Here is a 19264-nt window from a genome sequence, read left to right as displayed (position 1 = left end):
TTGCATGAAGTTATAAAGTATTTGTGAGTTTATTTTGTTTTATGGTAGGGTAATTAAAATAAGTTACCTTGAATTTTCTGTATTTTTGTCAGGTTTTTTTTTTTTTTTTTTAACTACCATTGTTATTTCTATTATTTAAGTGTTATTTTATTTGTCGTTATATTATAAAAATAGATGTTCCTACAAATACTTTTTTATTTTTAAAGCAACTAATATATGGTTTGAAAGACTGCAGATATTGCACACGTGCGTGCACTCTCTCTCTCTCTGTGATCATGCATTTATGTTTTAAAAAGGAGGTAGGTACTTGTAAGAGGCTGAAAAGAATTTATACAAATTAAAACTAATTATGGTTCAGGTGTATAGAAGTGCATTACACTAAGACACCAGTGCACCTGTCTCAGTATCAGGAACCCCAGAAGTAAAATGAATTTAAAGTCATGATAGAATGCAAGATTTTTTCGTGAATTATTTACAGGTGATGAGGGGGGGGGGTTATGGATTGTACCTCTTCCTTAAATTTACTTAAGCTATCCACTTCTACAACAACAGATGGACGTTTGTTCCAGCAATCAACGACCTTCTGGCTAAAGGCAAACTTCCACACATCTATTCTGCAACCATCCTTCCTCAGTTTGAATTTGTCCCCCTGTATGCATATTCTGAGCAGGAGGAAGAATCCCATCAGTATTGAGCTTGCTCAATCCACTCAAAGCCTTAAATAACTCAATCAGATCACTTTGCAGGTGCCTAGTCTCCAAATGCTGCAATTTGCAAAATTTTAAACCTTCCTTGGTAAGAGCACACTTTTGTTCCCCTCACAAATCTAGTTGCCCTTCTTGCACCTATTCTAGCACTCCTCATCCTTCCTTAAAATGAGTCCTCCAGACCTGTATGCAGTACTCCAGATGTGGTGCTGTATAAGCTTGTTTCCTTGCAAATGATGCAAGGAAACAAGCTTATACAGCACCAACCAAGGAGGGGGAAAAAAACTTCCCATTTCATCTATCCATTCCCTCCAATAGTTTATCCAATTCTTCTTTGAATTTATATCAAAATAAAATATATAATATATTTGAAATATATATATATACAGGGTGCAGAGAAACTCTACCGACAAACTTGAACAGGTGATAAACAGTACCAAAAGAAACATTTTTTTTTTTTTTTTTTTTTTTCTCAAGTGAATGTAGGTTGTAAATGAGTCGTTACAGCAGCAGGAGCTATTAAAGGGTTATAAAAATCAGAACAACACATTCAGTAATTTAATGTTGTTTAATGTATACAAATCATTTGCTGTTGCACACAAAAAAAAAAATTCATAAGAAGTGCTCAAGCTGGTGACTGATGTTTAATGCATAACTCACACCGACGCATCATTGAATGTTGTAGGCATTGGAAGTTCCTAGGAATGTCTTATATTCTGAATTTGCTGTGACAATCCATGCTATAAGTTTCTCCACTGTGTCAACTGGCGTTTCATACACAAAAGAAAAAAGTTCAAACAAGTCAGATCAGACTACCTTGCTGGCCAGATCCGCCTTGACCAATCCATCTGCTTAGAAAGGTGTGTGCTACAGGTCTTGTCAATGTGGTGGTGTGCCATCACGTTGGAATCACATTTTTGCTCGGACAATCAAAGGAATATCCTCCAACAACTCTGGAAGTGTTGGCTCTAGAAAACGCAAATAGAGTAGTCCATCTAAACGTGCAGCAGCATGTATGGTCCAACTAAAACATTTCCCACAATGCCACTCCATACATTGACACTAAATCTTTGTTGGTAGCCATGTTCAACATTGCATGGGGATTATTCTCTGCCCACACAACTGTTGTGACTGTTGACCAATCCCTCTTGGGTGAAACATGCCTCATCAGTGTAAGCACATTATTGGCAAAATCAGGCTGCAAGTTGGTTTCCTGCAAAATCCAGTAGGAGAACTCGACACGGTGGACAACGTCGGCAGGTTCTGGTGCATGCACTTTCTGGCATCGAAAAGGATGTAGTCCAACTTCATGGACCACATCCCACACCAAACGATGTTGGTCCCCAAGGCATTATTTGAGTTTCAAGTATTGATTAAGTCATCAACGGCTCTTGTGCTGGTAGAAGGAGTATTAGCGAAGATCTGCAAAACCTCTTCCTCAAACCAGGGTGTCCTAGCAGTGTATCAAATCCAGTATCATGCATATTCGCACTGAAAGAACCACTATCCCACAATCTTTGGTATATCGCAGTGTGCTGGGGCAACTTTCTGTCTGGGAAGCATTCTTGATAAATCCTGCATGCCTCTTCCATTTGCTGTGCCATACATTAAAATGGATATCCACCATTTCTGAAACTATGAAACACCATTTCTGTACCTGTACTGATCATAATATGACATTACACGTTTATGCTGTTAGTGGCAGATACACACCACTCGGAAGACCTCTCAACGCATGCGTACATTAATGTTGATGGTAGTCGTATGTTCAAGCACTATGTTATGGATTGTTTTTTCTATTTTGTGTGCAACAGAAAATGATTTGTATGCATTAAATGACATTAAATTACTGAATGTGTTGTTCTGATTTTTACAACCCTTTAATAGCTTCTGCTGCTATAACTCATTTACAACCTATGTTTACTTGACAAAAAATGTTTCATTTGGTACCCTCTATCACCTGTTCAAATTTGTTGGTAGAGTTTCTCTGCACCCTATATATACCGTATTTCCCCATGTAGACGCACCTTAATTTTGTGGCCCGACATTTGAAAAAAATGTATTACATAAAGTTATTGAACTCAAGTTTTATTCATCATAAAATTCATACAACTCCTCATCACTGTCAAAACTCCCATCCATTAGCTTGTCCTCATCTGTGTCTGATGACGAATCACTGTCTTCATATATTGCCTCGTCCTCAGTTCCATTTATGGCATTTGAAATGCCACACTTCTTAAATGACCCGACAACGATCTGAATCTTGATATTACCCCAGGATCTTTTCACCCAGGTACAAACTTCTCCTATGGTTGGTTTCTTCACTCTTCCTGCTGGTGTCAAATTGTCCCCAGAAGACTTCATCCATTGGTTCCATTCGTCTCTGATGTCAGCTTTGAAGGGTTTGTTAATGCTGACATCAAGTGGTTGGAGCTGGGATGTCAAGGTATGATGGCAAGTTTTGTTTTTTGCTCTGCAGCAATTTTTGTATTTTTTGTTATGTGTGCCCTGAACTGATCGAGCACCAATAGGGCAGGTTTGCATAAGAGCCCACCTAGTCTCCTGATCCATCCAACCCTTGTCATGAACGTGGACAATCACTCCTCGAGGAATGTCTTCTTTTGGCATTGTTTTGTGTTTGAAAATCAGCATAGGAGGCAGCTTGGTTCCGTCAGCACAACAAGCTAGAACAACTGTATAATGGCTCTTTTCATGTCCACTTGTCTTCACAGTTACAGTTTTCACCCCCTTCTTATCAACAGTCCTGTTACTTGGGACATCAAATTGAAGGGGGCTTTGTCCATATTTGCAATCTGTCCCAACTCAAACTGATGTCTTCCGACATTGAATGACAAAACAATGAAATTCAAGGACCTTCCACTCATAGCTTTCAGGCATCTTTTGGGCAAATCTGGTGCATGTACGCATGCTTAGTCCATTCCATTTCATGAACCTGAAGCACCAATTGTGTCCTCCTTTGAAATAAGTAACTTCTTTTTCATCAGCAATTCTTCTTGCCTCGTGCTGAACCATCTTTGTGGACACAGGAATTCCAATTGCCCTTTGCTCTTCAATCCATATCTTCAATTCCCTCTCTAAATCAGGCCATTTTGCTGACTTGCCTCTCATGGCCTTCTTCTGCCGTGGCGTTTTCAGTAGTTTCTTCTTCCCGTAGCCAGTCTCGGATTGTTTTCTCAGTTGGAGGAGGACCAAACTTACGTTCAGCAGCACGATTTCCATTCACTTTTGCAAACTGAATCACTTTTAACTGGAATTCAGCACTGTACGAAAATCTTTTCGGAGCCATTTCTGGGCAGAACGTGGCAAAACGTAACTTAATATACCAGTAACACGTGCGAAACAATAAGCGCAAAAAAAGCGGGAAATGCAAGTAAAAAAATTCTACAACCACTGTATAAGATGCACCCAGTTTTTAGACCCCAAATTTTTCGAAAAAGGGTGCGTCTTATACATGGGGAAATATGGTATATATACAGGCAGCCCCCATATAACATGGTACTTGTACAACATGGTTTTGCTCTAACACAATTGACAAATTGTGGCAATCCTTGCATGACACTGTTAGAGAATTGCAGAAAACCTTGCATAACATGGTATTTTTTGATCTTTTGTGTGGGAAAACCCTGCTATTGTGTTGGATGTAATTTTTCAACATTTCCATTCTTTTTTTTGTGAATCCTGCTGACTGGTCGTTATGCAAAAAAAAAAAAAATTGGGAAATCCCTGTGTTAGGTTCTGTGCTATTGAACTTGTGGAAAAATCTAGATTTCAAAGTTTATTACTATTGGATAATGCTCCCAGTCATCCAAATGTTGAAGTAATGTTCCTACCACCTAATACAACTTCTTTAATTCGGCCATTAGATCAAGGCATTATATTTACCTTTAAAACTCATTATATAAGAAAATCATAATGGAATTTGGAAAAAATTGATTCAGAATCTAAGATTTCTAAGCTTGTAATATCATCAGTTGGGCCCCACTGAATACAATTTAAAAACTGTCTGAGACTATTCTAGTCACTTTATGAAAACTAATATCCTCCCTTCCCATTACCTTTGACGGTAATTATCTTCAACTAGATCCTGCATCAATACACTGTGATCACTGCCACTTAGTAGTTCCTTTACCTATTGATATCAAATGTATGAAGACTCACTACTGATAATCAGATAAGAGTTATTGCTTTTTGTCATTGCCTTTCTAACATGCTGGTGTAGAAAGCAGTCATCCAGAGAAGCTCTGCTACTCTGAGCCACCTATCCACTAGTTCCAATCAATGTCTGCCAGGGGCAAAGGTTGATGAGGTTGTAGAGCGAATATCATCTTTTAAGGGCACAAAAGGTGATATAGTTGTACACGTTGGCACTAATGATATTAAGAGTAGGAGACCGGCAGAATTACTTAACAAGTACAGGTCACTGTTGAACAAAAGCCGAGAATTAGGGTTGAATTTGAAAGTGTCTGCAATTCTGCCCAGACACGATAGGAGGGAGTATATGATGAGAGCCTTGTCGATCAATTCGGCCCTGGAAAGATTGTGCAAGGCTCAAGGGGTAGAATTTTTTTCAGCCTGGACTGTACTTGTTAACAGGAGAGATTGCTTCTACAGGGATGGGATACACTTAAATAGAAAGGGTGCAAGAATATTTGCTGATGCTATCGAGGCAGTGTTAGGTGGGTCGGAAAACTGCTAGCTTAGGGGGAGACAAAGACCAATAGATTGACAGTAGCCACTGGCAGAGGTGAAAGAGATTCTTGTACTGCTTCTATTAGAAGAAGCAGAAGCCTGAAAAACAAGATGCATGATATTTCAGAGACTGCTGGGAGCCATTGCGGTACAAGTAAACACATGGGTTGTGTTAGGGTAGCTAAGAATAGAAACAGGTGCAGGTATACTTGCGTGTACACTAGGAGTTTAGTAAATAAATTTGAGGTATTGCTCAAAACATCAAAGGCAGATATTGTTGGGATATCAGAGACGTGGTGTCACACAGATATAAGGGATGCAGAACTGGAATTTGGAGAATACAACATCTACAGAAAGGATAGACAGGATAGAAAGGGGGGAGGGGTTATGCTATTAGTTAAGAAACACATAAAAACCAAGGAAGTGAAGCCAGTCGACATCGCTGGACAGTGCAGTGTTGAGGCAGTTTGGTGTGACATAAGCATTGGGAGATCAAAATTGAGAGTAGGAGTGTGCTATAGGCCTAATGACTCTGAGTATAACAAGAAACTGTACAGGGAAATAGAGTGGGCCAGTAAATCAGAGAGTCTTATAATGGGAGATTTTAATTTCCCAGATATTGACTGGAATTTGGGGGCTGGTCACTCACACACTAGCAGGGCTTTTGTGGATTTATTGGATGATTGTTTTCTACATCAGCATGTTCGGGAGGCAACTAGAGGGAGTAATATTCTTGATTTGATTATCAGCAGTGATTCTTCATGCATTAAGAATCTGCAGATAAATGAACCACTAGGTGGCAGTGATCACAGTGTGCTGAAGTGGGATTTACTCGCCGACCGGGCTAGCCGAGTGGGTAAAAGTACCTGCCCGGCAACCCAAAGGTCGCGGGTTCGATTCCCGCCTTGGGCTTGTATCAAAGTACTGCAAAAACCTTGGGAGGAGCAATATGGCCACAGAAGCCGATGTGCCAACAACTACCAAATCAAAAAAAAAAAAAAAAAAAAAAAAAGTGGGATTTACTCAGAGGTAACTACCATTAGGGGTAAAGGGAAGGGTTATTGCTTCCGTAAAGGCAACTAGAGGGAGTAATACTCTTGATTTGATTATCAGCAGTGATTCTTCATGCATTAAGAATCTGCAGATAAATGAACCACTAGGTGGCAGTGATCAGTGTGCTGAAGTGGGATTTACTCAAAGAGGTAACTACCATTAGGGGTAAAGGAAGGGTTATTGCTTCCGTAAAGGCGACTATGATGGACTGAGACAGTATTTAAATTCTATACAGTTGGACCAACTGATGATGTTACCAACAGCAAATTCAAAATGGGAAGCATTCAAAGAACTTATCTTGGAAGCTACTAGGCTTTACATACCAACTAAGAAATATTGTTCAAGGTTTAGGCCAAAATGGATATCAGATGAACTAATGAGGCATATGGCAGAGAAGAAAAATGCATGGAATACTTACAAATTAACACATGACACAGAAGACTATGATAGATACAAGTTGATATGCAACCAAGTTTCAAAGGAGGTTAGGCAGGCGAAGGCAGATTACGAGAAATCCTTGGCAAGGAATGCAAAGAAAAACAGCAAAGAGTTCTTTACTTATGTAAACTCTAGAAGGAAGGGGATGAATCAGATTGGTCCACTTGATATTGATGGGTCAACTGTTGATGATCCTGCTCAGGTAGCTAACAAACTAAATGAATATTTTGCATCAACATGAGGAGTTATTCAGCGAGGGGAATGCCAGAGGTGTATTCAACTCTAGCAGTAAGCTACAGAAACTTGAAATAACTGGGAGTAAAGTGGAGGAGAAATTGTTGAAGATAAACACAAGAAAGGCACCTGGGGTGGATGGGATCTATCCAGTTATATTAAAGGAGGCAGCAAAGGAAGTAAGCAAACCCTTAGCCATAATTATGAGAGCTTCCTTGGACTCAGGGGAGGTACCCATAGACTGGAAATGTGCAAATGTGACCCCAATTCACAAAGGAGGATCAAAGGCTGACACAAATAATTATAGACCTGTGAGCTTAACTTCTGTTCGAGGAAAATTAATGGAGGCACTGGTTCAAGAAGCACTGCAGGATCATTTAGACAGACTTCAGTTATAGCTCGGACACAGCATGGTTTCGTTAAGGGGAAGTCTTGCCTGACCAATTTGATTGGATACTATGATGCAGTCACAAAAGAACTGGATGCAGGGAATAGCTTTGATATTATATACTTGGATCTTAGAAAGGCTTTTGATACTGTTGCACATGGAAGACTGCTACACAAATTGGAGCAGTGTGACATTGGAGGCAAATTGCTGCAATGGATAAAGGGGTGGTTGAGGGGGAGAAGACAGAGAGTGGTAATCAATGGACACTGCTCATCGTGGACTAATGTTATTAGTGGAGTCCCTCAGGGCTCAGTGTTGGGTCCATTATTGTTTTCTGTATTTATAAATGATATTGATGATGGTATATCAAGCTTTAATGTCCAAGTTTGCAGACGCTACAAAGGTTGGCAGGGTTGTCAAGGGCACTACTGACACTATGCTGCTGCAACAGGATCTGGAAAGGTTGAGCAGATGGGCTGAGAGGTGGCAAAGAAGTTTAACATTGACAAATGTAAAGTACTACACATGGGAAACAGCAACCCCAGAGCAACGTATCAACTCTGTGGTACTACACTGACAGTGGTAGAGAATGAAAGGGACTTGGGGGTGGTTGTGCAGGCAGATATGAAGTTCTCTGAGCAGTGCAGACGGGCTGCAAGAGTAGCTCATGGAGTATTGTCAATGATATACAAGAATTTTTCTAGCAGGGATAAGGAGGTGATTATTCCCTTGTATAAGGCAATGGTCAGGCCACACCTAGAGTACTGTATACAGGTCTGGAGGCCTCATTTCAAGAAGGATATAGAGCTGCTGGAACGAGTACAGAGAAGGGCAACAAGATTAGTGAATGGAACAAAGGGGTGCTCTTACGATGAAAGGCTTAAGTTTTGCAAATTACAGTGTCTGGAGACTAGGCACCAGCGAGGTGATCTGATAGAGGTGTATAAAGCCTTGAATGGTTTGAGCATGCTCAATGCTGATGGGATTCTTCCTCTAGCTCAGAAGAATCACCTGAGAGGGCATAAATTCAAATTGAGGAAGGACAGGTGTAGGATAGACGTGCGGAAATTTGACTTGAGCCAGCGGGTGGTTGGTTGGTGGAACAGACTTCCATCCCTTGTCGTGGAGGTTGATAGCTTAAATAAGTTTAAGGCTCAGCTGGACAGGTATTTTGAACGAACAGAGGGGTGAAGTGGAAGTGGGTTTTTTTTTTTTTTTTGGCTGATGCTGCATAAGCTTGCTTTCTTACATCAAATGCCTCTGCTAATGTATGGAAACTTAAAATCCCCATTATAAGACAATTCTTACTTGCTGGTCCTCTCTGTTTGTCTGGTTAGTTCATTATACTCATCACAGTCATTTGGCCTATAACATATTCCCAGTTGCATTTCTTTTCCTAATGCTTAGGTCACACCAAACTGATTCAACGTTGCACTGGCTATTCTCATAAGCTGCATGCACTGCATTAGATTCTGTGTGATTATAAATTGAGAGAATAACTTTGTCCCTTCCCTTCCCTTTCCTCTACTTTCTGTACATCCTCATATTTTTTTATATGGGGATGCATATATATTCAAAATCTGCATTGCTTATGTCCAAGTGACACATTTCCAGTATGCATATGATGACTTAACCAATGTTTGAACTTCATCAAATTTGTTTGCTGTACTCCTAGCAAAATTAGTACATACAAAGTACACTTGCACTTATTTTTGCTCTTGTTAATTTTAATGCACACAACCTATGCATGAATGATAGTAGCAACAAATGAATTTGAGAATAAGATAAAGATTAAGCCAGAGGAGATTACAGATTATGAAGTCACTAAAAAGGAGTATCAGACCAAACCAGATATGTATGCACATAACCAATGTTTGCATATGTTTTCTCTCTAATTCTTCTAAAGCATTAGAGAGAAAACAGAATAACTAGGGCAGTTGAGGTGACTAATAATCGAGCTTCTGTGAGAAAAGTAAATGGCATCGGCAGGTTGTAGGTAGAATTAGACATTGAGATCGAAATGAAGACCATGTATAATTGGGAGATCCAGATCTTTTCACAGGCAAGTTTGTTCTATTTATTTTTTCTATTCTTGATTCATTATGCAGATAAGGTAAATTGGAGGGAGTAGGACAGTGGTTTTCAACCAGGGTGCCGCAACAACATTCCAGGGGTGCCACGTAATTTGGGTTTAAGTTACTTAAACTTATTATTTTTAATTTATATATATTTATTTCATTATAAAAAGGTGTATAGTATCTTTTTAATTTTGTGGTGATTTATAATTGATGTTTACTTAGTACCTCTATATAAAGAATTAAATTATATACACTATATGTATAATTTGTATTATGAAATATACTTTTTATAATTATACTATTATAATAAATATCATATAACATATATATTTTTATATATATATATACATACACACATACATACAGGGTGTCTCAAAAATATCGGTACAAACATTTAGGGGAGGTAGGTAACATCTAAAGGAATGTGAATCGCATAGGAACCCATTACTGGAAACGTCACAGGAAAGTAGTAGCATAGGCACAAGAAGCAGAAATGACACAAGACAGTAATTAGTGGCAAACATTTATTTGACATAATATTAACAATGGGGAACAAGATGGATGCATTTCATGATGTTACAACAGATGCTCGAAGGTTCCACCATGAGACACGATGCATGTGTGACACAGACGCAGCATGGATTGGGGGACACAGTCGAACACACCTGGAGTTTCTTTGACAGTAGCAGCAGCACAGACTAGTTTCTCCACGAGATCTATTTCTGTCTCCACAGGCGATCCATACACGATAGATTTGAGGGGTCCCCCCCACAGAAAGAAATCAAGGCTCGATAATGAGGTGGGCATGGGAGCCAGGCAACGGATTCGCCACGGCCAATCCATCGACGTCCAAAATGCCTGTTCAAATGGTCACGAACACCCCTTCCATAATGGGCAGGTGCCTCGTCATGTTGAAACCAAATGTTGCGTCTCACATTTGCTGGAACATCGTCAAGTAATCCTGGTAGAACTTGTTCAAGAAAGATCCGATATTTAGCGGAGTTCATGCAGGATGGTAACAGGTATGGGCCGACTAAGGAGTCACCGACCATACCTGCCCACACATTTATTGTGAAGCGATGTTGTGCCGCATGGGGGCAACACACTGTGTGGGTTGTCATGAGCCCACATATGAGCATTGTGCTGATTGAATAAGCCTTCCCGAGTGAAATAAGCCCCATCCATGAACAAAACATAGGCTGGAAAATTCAAGTCTTGAACACTTTCTTGGAGAAACCACTGCGCAAAAGCCACACGTGCAGGATGATCTTGGGGAAGCAGTAACTGAACCCTTTGGAGATGAAAGGGGTGTATGGAATCGTCGTGCCAGACATGCTGTACACTGCAACAAGACACTCCTAAGGCAGAAGCAATGGCACGTGTGCTGGTAGTAGGATTATTCTGGACGGCATTCAACACACTTTCTTCCATCGCGGGAGTTTGCGTCGAATGTGATCTGCCCACACTACTCCTGTTACCTCTAAATGACCCATAATCGCACAAATTTTGATGCACCACGTGCAAACAAATGGTCCGGTACATGTCTGTCTGGGAAGCGTTCTCCATAAATTCGTTGAGCGGCTCGTCCATTGCCCTTTGCTAATCCATACACTAGGTGCATGTCTGCCAGCTCACAGTTCGTATATCGATGCATGCTCTTCGTGCGGCGACTACTGCTTGAATGAGTAAACCAGAAATTTTCCCTCTCGCAAACTGATAAACAGCACTGTCTACTGACTTACGGTGATGTTTCTGGTTATGTGTTCCTATGCAATTCACATTCCTTTAGATGTTACCTACCTCCCCTAAACATTTGTACCAATATTTTTTGAGACACCCTGTATATATATATGTGTGTGTTATTTGGTTTTTAGGAGCATTAGCAACTAACGCCATATTGCTCCGGGATATGCGGTGGTCATTCCCTGACCTTTCCATATTTGGTGGTGATGGGCTCGAACCCCAGTCTAATCAAGAAGCGTGTGCTACGCAGTGCTGCTCCTTCCCACCTGGCTATGGTGTGTGTGTGTGTGTGTGTGTGTGTGTGTGTGTGTGTGTGTGTGTGTGTGTGTGTGTGTGTGTGTGTGTGCGCGCGCGCGCACAGAGAGAGAGAGAATCGGATCTACCAGGCAGAAAATGGAGTTGGGGTGCCATTATTAAAAAAATGTTGGAAACCACTGGAGTAGGAGAAGATAAGAATTATGAAAATTTAGGCATTTGACATGTGCATAAAGAATATAGCTAGCTTCTTGCAAGCAGTCAGGAAAGCAAAGTGTTGGGGATTTCAAGCCCTGCTGTAGGTCATTACAAAATAAACAAATACATACTGGCATCTACCTTTTATGCTAGGAGCATAGCAAATAAATTTGAGTTTCAAGTATTGATTAAGTTATCAAATGTAGATATCATGGAGATATTAGAGACATGGTGTCATTTGGACAGAAAGATGTGGAATTTGTATATAAAAAGGACAGGGGTGGTATCATGCTCTAATTTAAGAAGCATATTAAATTTAAGCAGTGCATCTAATCGACACGGTTGGCCATTGCAGTGTTCAGTCAGTGTGGTGTGACATAAGCACTGGGAAAACAAAAACAGAGTAGGAATGGTGTTATAGGCCTAATGACAATCATTAGTATAACAACTATACAAAGATATAGTGTGCCAGTAAATCAGAATGTCTTATAATGGGGATTTTAACTTTCTAGATTTTGGCTGGAATTTGTGGGTTGGTCACTCACACACTGGCAAGACTTGTGTATTTATTGGATGACTATTTTCTACAGCAACATGTTAGAGAAGAAAAACAAGAGGAAGTAATACTCTTGATCTGATTATCAGTGGTGACTCTTCATGCATTAAGAATCTGCAGGTAAAAGACCAACTTGGTAACAGTAATCACAGTGTTCTGATGTGGAATTTACTTAGAGACATAACTGCTCTCGACGGTAAATGGACAGGCTTTTGCTTCCATAAGGGTAACTACAGTGGTCTCAGTGTGTTTTTAAATTCTATACAGTAGGACCATCTGACGATGTTGCCAGTAGCAAATGCTAAATGTGAGAAGCATTCGGGTAAATATGTGTAGAAGCTAATAGGCTTTTCATACCAACTAAAAAAAATACCATTCCAGACTTAGACCTAAATGGATGTCAGATTAACTGGTGAGACTTGTGGCTGAGAAGAAAAATCCATGAGATGCATATAAGCTATCAGGTGATACAGAAGCCTATGGCAGATATAAACTAGTCTATATTCAAGTCACGAAGGAGGTTAGGCGAGTTAAGACAGATTATGAGAAGGCTCTGGCAAAGAATGCCAAGAAATGCACCAAAGACTTCTTTACTTATGTAATGAAGATAAATCCTAGATAAACATACCTACTGTGTGACACTATATTCAGAGCATTGGAAAATGAAAAAAAACTGGGATTAATTGTGTATTTAATATGAAGTTCTCTGAGCAGTGCAGACAGGCTGCCAAGACAGCTCATGGAGTTTTATCTATGATATACAGGAACTTTGCTAGCAGGGATAAGGAGATGATTATCCAATTGTATAAGGCAATAGGCATGTCACACCTTGAATACTGGAGGCCTCATTTTAGGATGTAGAGCTACTGGAATGAGTACAGAGAAGGGCAATTAGGTTGGTGAGGGGAACTAAGGGTTTCTCTTACAAAGAACGACATTGCAACATCTGAAGACTACATTCGATTTGGAGTGTCAGTGTTTTTAATCAAATGTGGACTGAAGATTGTTTCTTCATTGAGTATGACAAAACCAGTGTGTTTGGTGAGTTAAGGCCCCTACACACACTCAGTTGTTAAAATGTGCAGTTTAACTGTGTGACATCAACTGAAAGAAAAGCTGAGTAACTTGTGCATTTTACACAGGGAATAGCACAATCCATAGAACTGAGCAAACAACTAGGCACCTATAAGGAGAACAGATAGTTTTTTTTTAAGGCTTTGAATGGATTGAGCAAGCTCAATGCCGATGGCATTCTTCCTCTTGCTCAGACTACACATGAGGGGGCATAAATTCCATTTGAGGAAGGATAGATGTCAGGAATTTTGCATTCAGCCAGTGGGTGGTTGACTGTTGGAACCAACTTTCATCTGGTGGACAATTTGAATAAATTCAAAGAACTACTAGACAAATTATTGGAGCAGGGACGCAGGGGTTTTTTTTTTTTTTTTTTGCTGATGGTTTATAGCAATGGTGTCCAACCTACGGCCCATGCAGAAAGTGAACTAAAACTGCATTTTATTTTAGAGAGTCACACCACTGCATGTACAGGCATGCAAGTGTTGAGCTGGACTGTATAAAACGTGTACTGTATGGTGCTGTCATCTGCATGTTAAATACAGTTATGTACTTATCAATCTCTTCATATTGTGAAATTCTACTATTTTGATATAAACTTAAATTCTACTATCTTGTATTGAATTATTAATTTGTACTGAAGTAAAAAATTATCCTTAAAAATATTCTGAAAGAGGAAAGTCGATTTGGAGTGTCAGTGTTTTTAATCAAATGTGGACTGAAGATTGTTTCTTCATTGAGTATGACAAAACCAGTGTGTTTGGTGAGTTAAGGCCCCTACACACACTCAGTTGTTAAAATGTGCAGTTTAACTGTGTGACATCAACTGAAAGAAAAGCTGAGTACCTTGTGCATTTTACACAGGGAATAGCACAATCCATAGAACTGAGCAAACAACTCATGATTCACACAGTTATATCAGGGAGATACACAGTTTGCTTAGTTCGCACCCAGCTTTCATCGTGGAGTGCTACAGAGGTTTGCCGGTACTGTGGGACATGGAACATGCTTTTTACAGTAACTGAGTGAAAAAAGCACTGGCGTATGATACACTCATAGACAAATTAAGAGTTATAGAGCCAGAAGCAACAAGACAAAGTGTAGTGAAAAAAATTAATTCCTTGCGCTCAACTTTTCACAAGGAATTAAAAAAAGTGAATGACTCAAAATGATCAGGAGCATTTGCTGATGGTATATACACACCATCTTTGTGGTATTTTAAGGAGTTTGTTCCTTGTTGATCAGGAAATGCCTGACAGCAGTACTCATGGCAACCTTGAACTCACAAAATCACTGAGTGAAATGACAAAACTGATGTGAAACTTGTGCCATCTGTAGGAGACTGTCAGTTTTAATGTTTAAAATAACACCATGGTTCTAAGCATAACTGTTATGATCAATATAAAGAAGTGTTACCAAAAGAAAGGTGTTTTAAGCTACAAAAAGAATTAAGAAAACAACAAAACACACTGAAAACGTTCAGTGAAGAAGTTTATCTGCTTTAAGTGCCAGTTATCAAGTTACACATTTGATCACTTTTGAAAGTAAACCATTCAGTGATGATGAATTTGTTAAATGTTGTTTGATAAAAGTTGTGGAAGAAATGAACAATGGTACCAGACATTAGTTTTGTCTTGACAAACAATTATGTGAAGAGTAATTAGAAAGAATTGGTTTGAAAAACTTTTTGAAAACATAAAACGAATGGAATATTTTAGTGTGGCACTGGATGACAGTACTGATTTAAATGACACACCCCAACTTCTTATCTTTGTAAGTGGAATTAATGTTAATTTTGTACCAGTTGAAGATTTAGCTGATCTACAAAGTATGCACGGAACTACAGTAGAAAATCTTTTCGAAATTTTTTCAATATATTGAAAAGTTGGTGTTAAATATTAAAAACCTGGTGGTAGTCACAACTGATTGTGAAAAAAATATATGATTGGTAAAAACATTGAGCTTTTGTGTAGAATAACCGAGAAAATGATAGATATCGAAGCTGAACGTTCGATTGGAATTCACTGCATTGTGCATCAAGAAGCTCTGTGGGAATGTATTGCATCTCCAACACATTATGAATGTGGTTATTTCAACAGTAAATTTTATAAGATCACATGGCCTTGACGTATGTTTCAGCAATTTCTTTCAGAAATTGTAGCTGAATACAAAGATGTAATTTTACATCTTTGTATTCAGTATAGTTTCTTTACACTGCGTCATGAAATTAATATTTTTATAACAGAAAAAAAAGAAAACCAATAAAACAACTATCAAATATGGAGTGACTGTTTGATCTTGCAATTCTTGCAGACATTTCTAGTTGTTTAAATGCTCTCAATTTAAAACTACAAGGGAAAATAAAATTAGTCTCTGATTTGTATGGTGACATAAAATCATTTTAGAATAATTGTTATTATTTAAATACCAAATTGGTCAAGATCATTTAGTTCACTTTTAATGTGCCGAGGTAAAAAAGAAACATACAGTCCATTCTGGTTATTTGGGACACATCGGGACTAGTGCATTTTGGCCTGATTAAGCAGCTGCCCCAATTATCAGAAGTTTCACGTAAATAGTTAAAAAATACAATATACTCCCCCCTTTACAATTAGTACACTGTACAATCAAATCACGTTACAACGAACTCACCATAGTAAAGTACCGTTCACTATACGATGTGTAGTAAGCGCCGGTCATTGTGATCACGTTTGTGGATTGAATTTTAATTCTATTAAGCAGCGATTCTAATTAGAGAAAATAGGAGGAATATTATCCACAGGCTATAAAAGTAAAGATATACAGTAAACCCCCGCTATTCATGGTATCTGTATTCGCGGTCGCCGATTTAATATAAAATGAAACCTAAAAAAATTGAATTTTAAATTGCCGTGAACATTTTCGGCCAAAAAAAAAACATGGGCGTGGCTAAAATTATCTTTCCCGGTCAAAACAGCGCTCAGTGGGTGGGGGGAGAGGGGGTGACAAAATCGCGAGCGTGGATGTTTCTCGCTAATCCTTGTTCAGTATGTGCTATGCACTTGTCATGGAAGAATTCGTGGTTTGCTTTTAATTTATATGCTTATAAATTGAATAAATTTATCAATTTATAAATTGATATGCTTACAAAAGCGAAAAATATACCGTTTTGCAGTGTGTTAGTGAAAACAGACTTTTTCGAGTGTGTTAATGGAAGAAAGTGACGTTATTGTGGACAAATTCTTTTCTAACCCCTACAAAAATATCACTGCGAATAACAAGAGAATTGTGAAAAGATCAAAGAAGGTGATGACATTAGCAAATAAAATTCAGTTATTAGTCAAAATTTCTAATGGTGAAAGTGTCTCCTCAGTGGCAAAACATTATAAAATCAAAGTCAACGGTATGATCAATCGAAAAATCGGAAGAAAATATCTGCCGTAGTGTCCGTGAAAACGCGCTAATTGCTTCAAAAACTTGCTCTGTAACTCGTGATGTTAAATTAGAAAAAACGGAAAAAGCTTAATCTGTGGATAGAAGACCGAACTCAAAATAAAATTCCGTTAAATTCACTCATCACTCGTGAAAAGGCAAAACTCCTTTATCAACACTTTAGCGAAACTGGTGATAGCACTGGCGGGACTTTTTTTTTTTTTGCTAGCAAGCAAAGGCGCTGGTTTGAAAGATTTGTTTGAAATTTCTAATAAATATTACATTTAATATTAAATTGTTTCTTATTTTCATTTCGATGCCTTATGCTTGCATTTAACTATGTACTGTCTATGTACATAGTCATATTATGAAGGTACATATAATACATACATAGACAAAATTTTAGACTAGTTTTTCTTATATATTTCATACTTTGGAATGGAACCCTTTTATTACTATGGGAGCCATAACTCAGTATTCGTGTTTTCGGTATTCGCGGCATTTCTCAGGAACGTAACCCCCGCGAATAGCGGGGGTTTACTGTATTAAGCACAAATTTACCCTTTATTACCTTACCAATTAAAAAATTAAATGATACATGAAAATCGGAAGAATATACATGATAATCGGAATAATTAATACTTACTGTAATATGTACATATGAACTAGTTAACATTTCTGTTCACTGACATTTGTGGGTGAAGGTTAAAATTTAAAACAGTAAAAAGAGAAGCAGTCAATAACAAAGAACACGGCACATACAAATTGCAAGTGACACGATACGCGCAAGTGAGAACGGAGTAACGAGTTAGAAAGCTTTAAAAATAGGAATGAAGAGAAGATCTGAAAATTAATTTTTTATATGATTGAAGATTCCATGGAAGTGTAAACACATTTCACCATAATAACCCACAGAATTCCAGCTGTCGGTATTATCGGAAATTCAGTAAGATCGAGTTTACTGTCCGTTTATGATAGATTTCACTAACAGAAAAGCCCAATAAACAGGTGACTGCTAGTTGTTTTTATTGTTTTATGATTGTGACCTCCAGAATTCAAACTATGTGGTACCGTCGGAGACAATCATAGGGTAATCTCCAGTGCTGCGGTCTCCTGCCCTGATTAAACAGCATGCTGTTCCAATTAAGCAAAGTAAACCCTGGCTGTTTTCTTGATTGGTTTCTGTTTTTTAAGATTTGCCCCAATTAACTGGTGTCCAAATAACCGGAATTCACTGTATTTCCAAAGAATTGTCACCTCTCGTTATTACAATTACTTTTTGACGAGATTGAAAGTCTATTTGCTGATACAAGATTCCATGAAAAAGATATAAGCTTGTTTGACGATCCATTCACTTCTGTGGCCAAAAACTATAATCCCAGCTTGCAACTTGAAATTATTGATCTTCAAGCCAAAACAGGGTTCAAAAATAAGTACAGTGGAATCTCGTTAATACAAAGTTTTCACACTTTACAGTCAAGAGGTCCCCAAAAGTGTCAAAATTTTACCTTTTTTTTTTTTTTTTTTGGTACATACTGTATATCTAATAATAATAATAATAATATCAAAAATAAATTAATAAAATAAAATAAAAACAAAAGCCTTGTCCTAACATACAGTAATAGTAATAGCATTTTTTTTTAAGATTTTATTTTATTTGTAAGATAAACTAAGAGAGAAGCAATACTAACTGAAATGAAAATATTGTACAGTATATATTTTGATATATGCAATATTTTAGTATCACAGTAAAAAGAATTACAATCTTAATATAAAAGGAGACATACAAACCATTAACTTTTTAATAAATTAATCTAATTTAAAGAAAGAATCTAATGTTGTTTGCGCAGTTTTTGTCCTATATGCATTTTTAACTACAGCACAGACGTTATCAAATACAATAGTTGTTTCTTTATCAACATTACTGCAGGCCAACACATTCTCTGTTATGTTCAATGCATTTTGGGCATTGAACCAATGATGGCAGTGTGTTCACTGTTGCTGTTAACAGAAACATCGTCTTCTGGTGTTGGCATTGTAGTGGTAGCAACTTCATCATCCACCTTCACAAACTCTTCAAATTCACCAACAAAATCCATATGCTCCTTCAAATTCCTCCATTCCTCACTGTTGCTATCACATTTGTCTGCTGGACCATGTTTTTCGATGGTGTTCTCTGCAAAGCCTCTCTTTCTGAAGCAGTTGATTATTACACTTGATGTAATACTTTCCCAAGCAATAACAAGATTATGGATAGCATCCAAGACATTCCAGTTTGGCTGCAAATTGTTCCCTCCTATGTTGCGGATCAAGTACCTTATCAGACGGGCTCTATATGCTCTCTTGAGGTTATAAATAATGCCTTGATCCAGTGGTTGCATTAAAATTGTGGTATTGGGGGGGGTAAAAACAACAGCCG

General features: G+C 38.2%; 1 protein-coding gene across 2 annotated transcripts in view; it reads left to right on the top strand.

Moving 5' to 3' along the window:
* LOC150084253 (motile sperm domain-containing protein 1-like) overlaps positions 1 to 19264 on the top strand; it is a 73718-nt gene that overhangs the window by 51055 nt on the left and 3399 nt on the right. The gene's annotated exons all lie outside the window — the stretch shown is intronic.

This window comes from Mastigoproctus giganteus, chromosome 6 (assembly GCF_048544385.1).
Source record: "Mastigoproctus giganteus isolate SK-2022 chromosome 6, ASM4854438v1, whole genome shotgun sequence".
NCBI lineage: Eukaryota > Metazoa > Arthropoda > Arachnida > Uropygi > Thelyphonidae > Mastigoproctus > Mastigoproctus giganteus.
The sequence above is the reverse complement of the archived record's forward strand: the minus strand, read 5'-3'. Positions and strand labels throughout refer to the sequence as shown.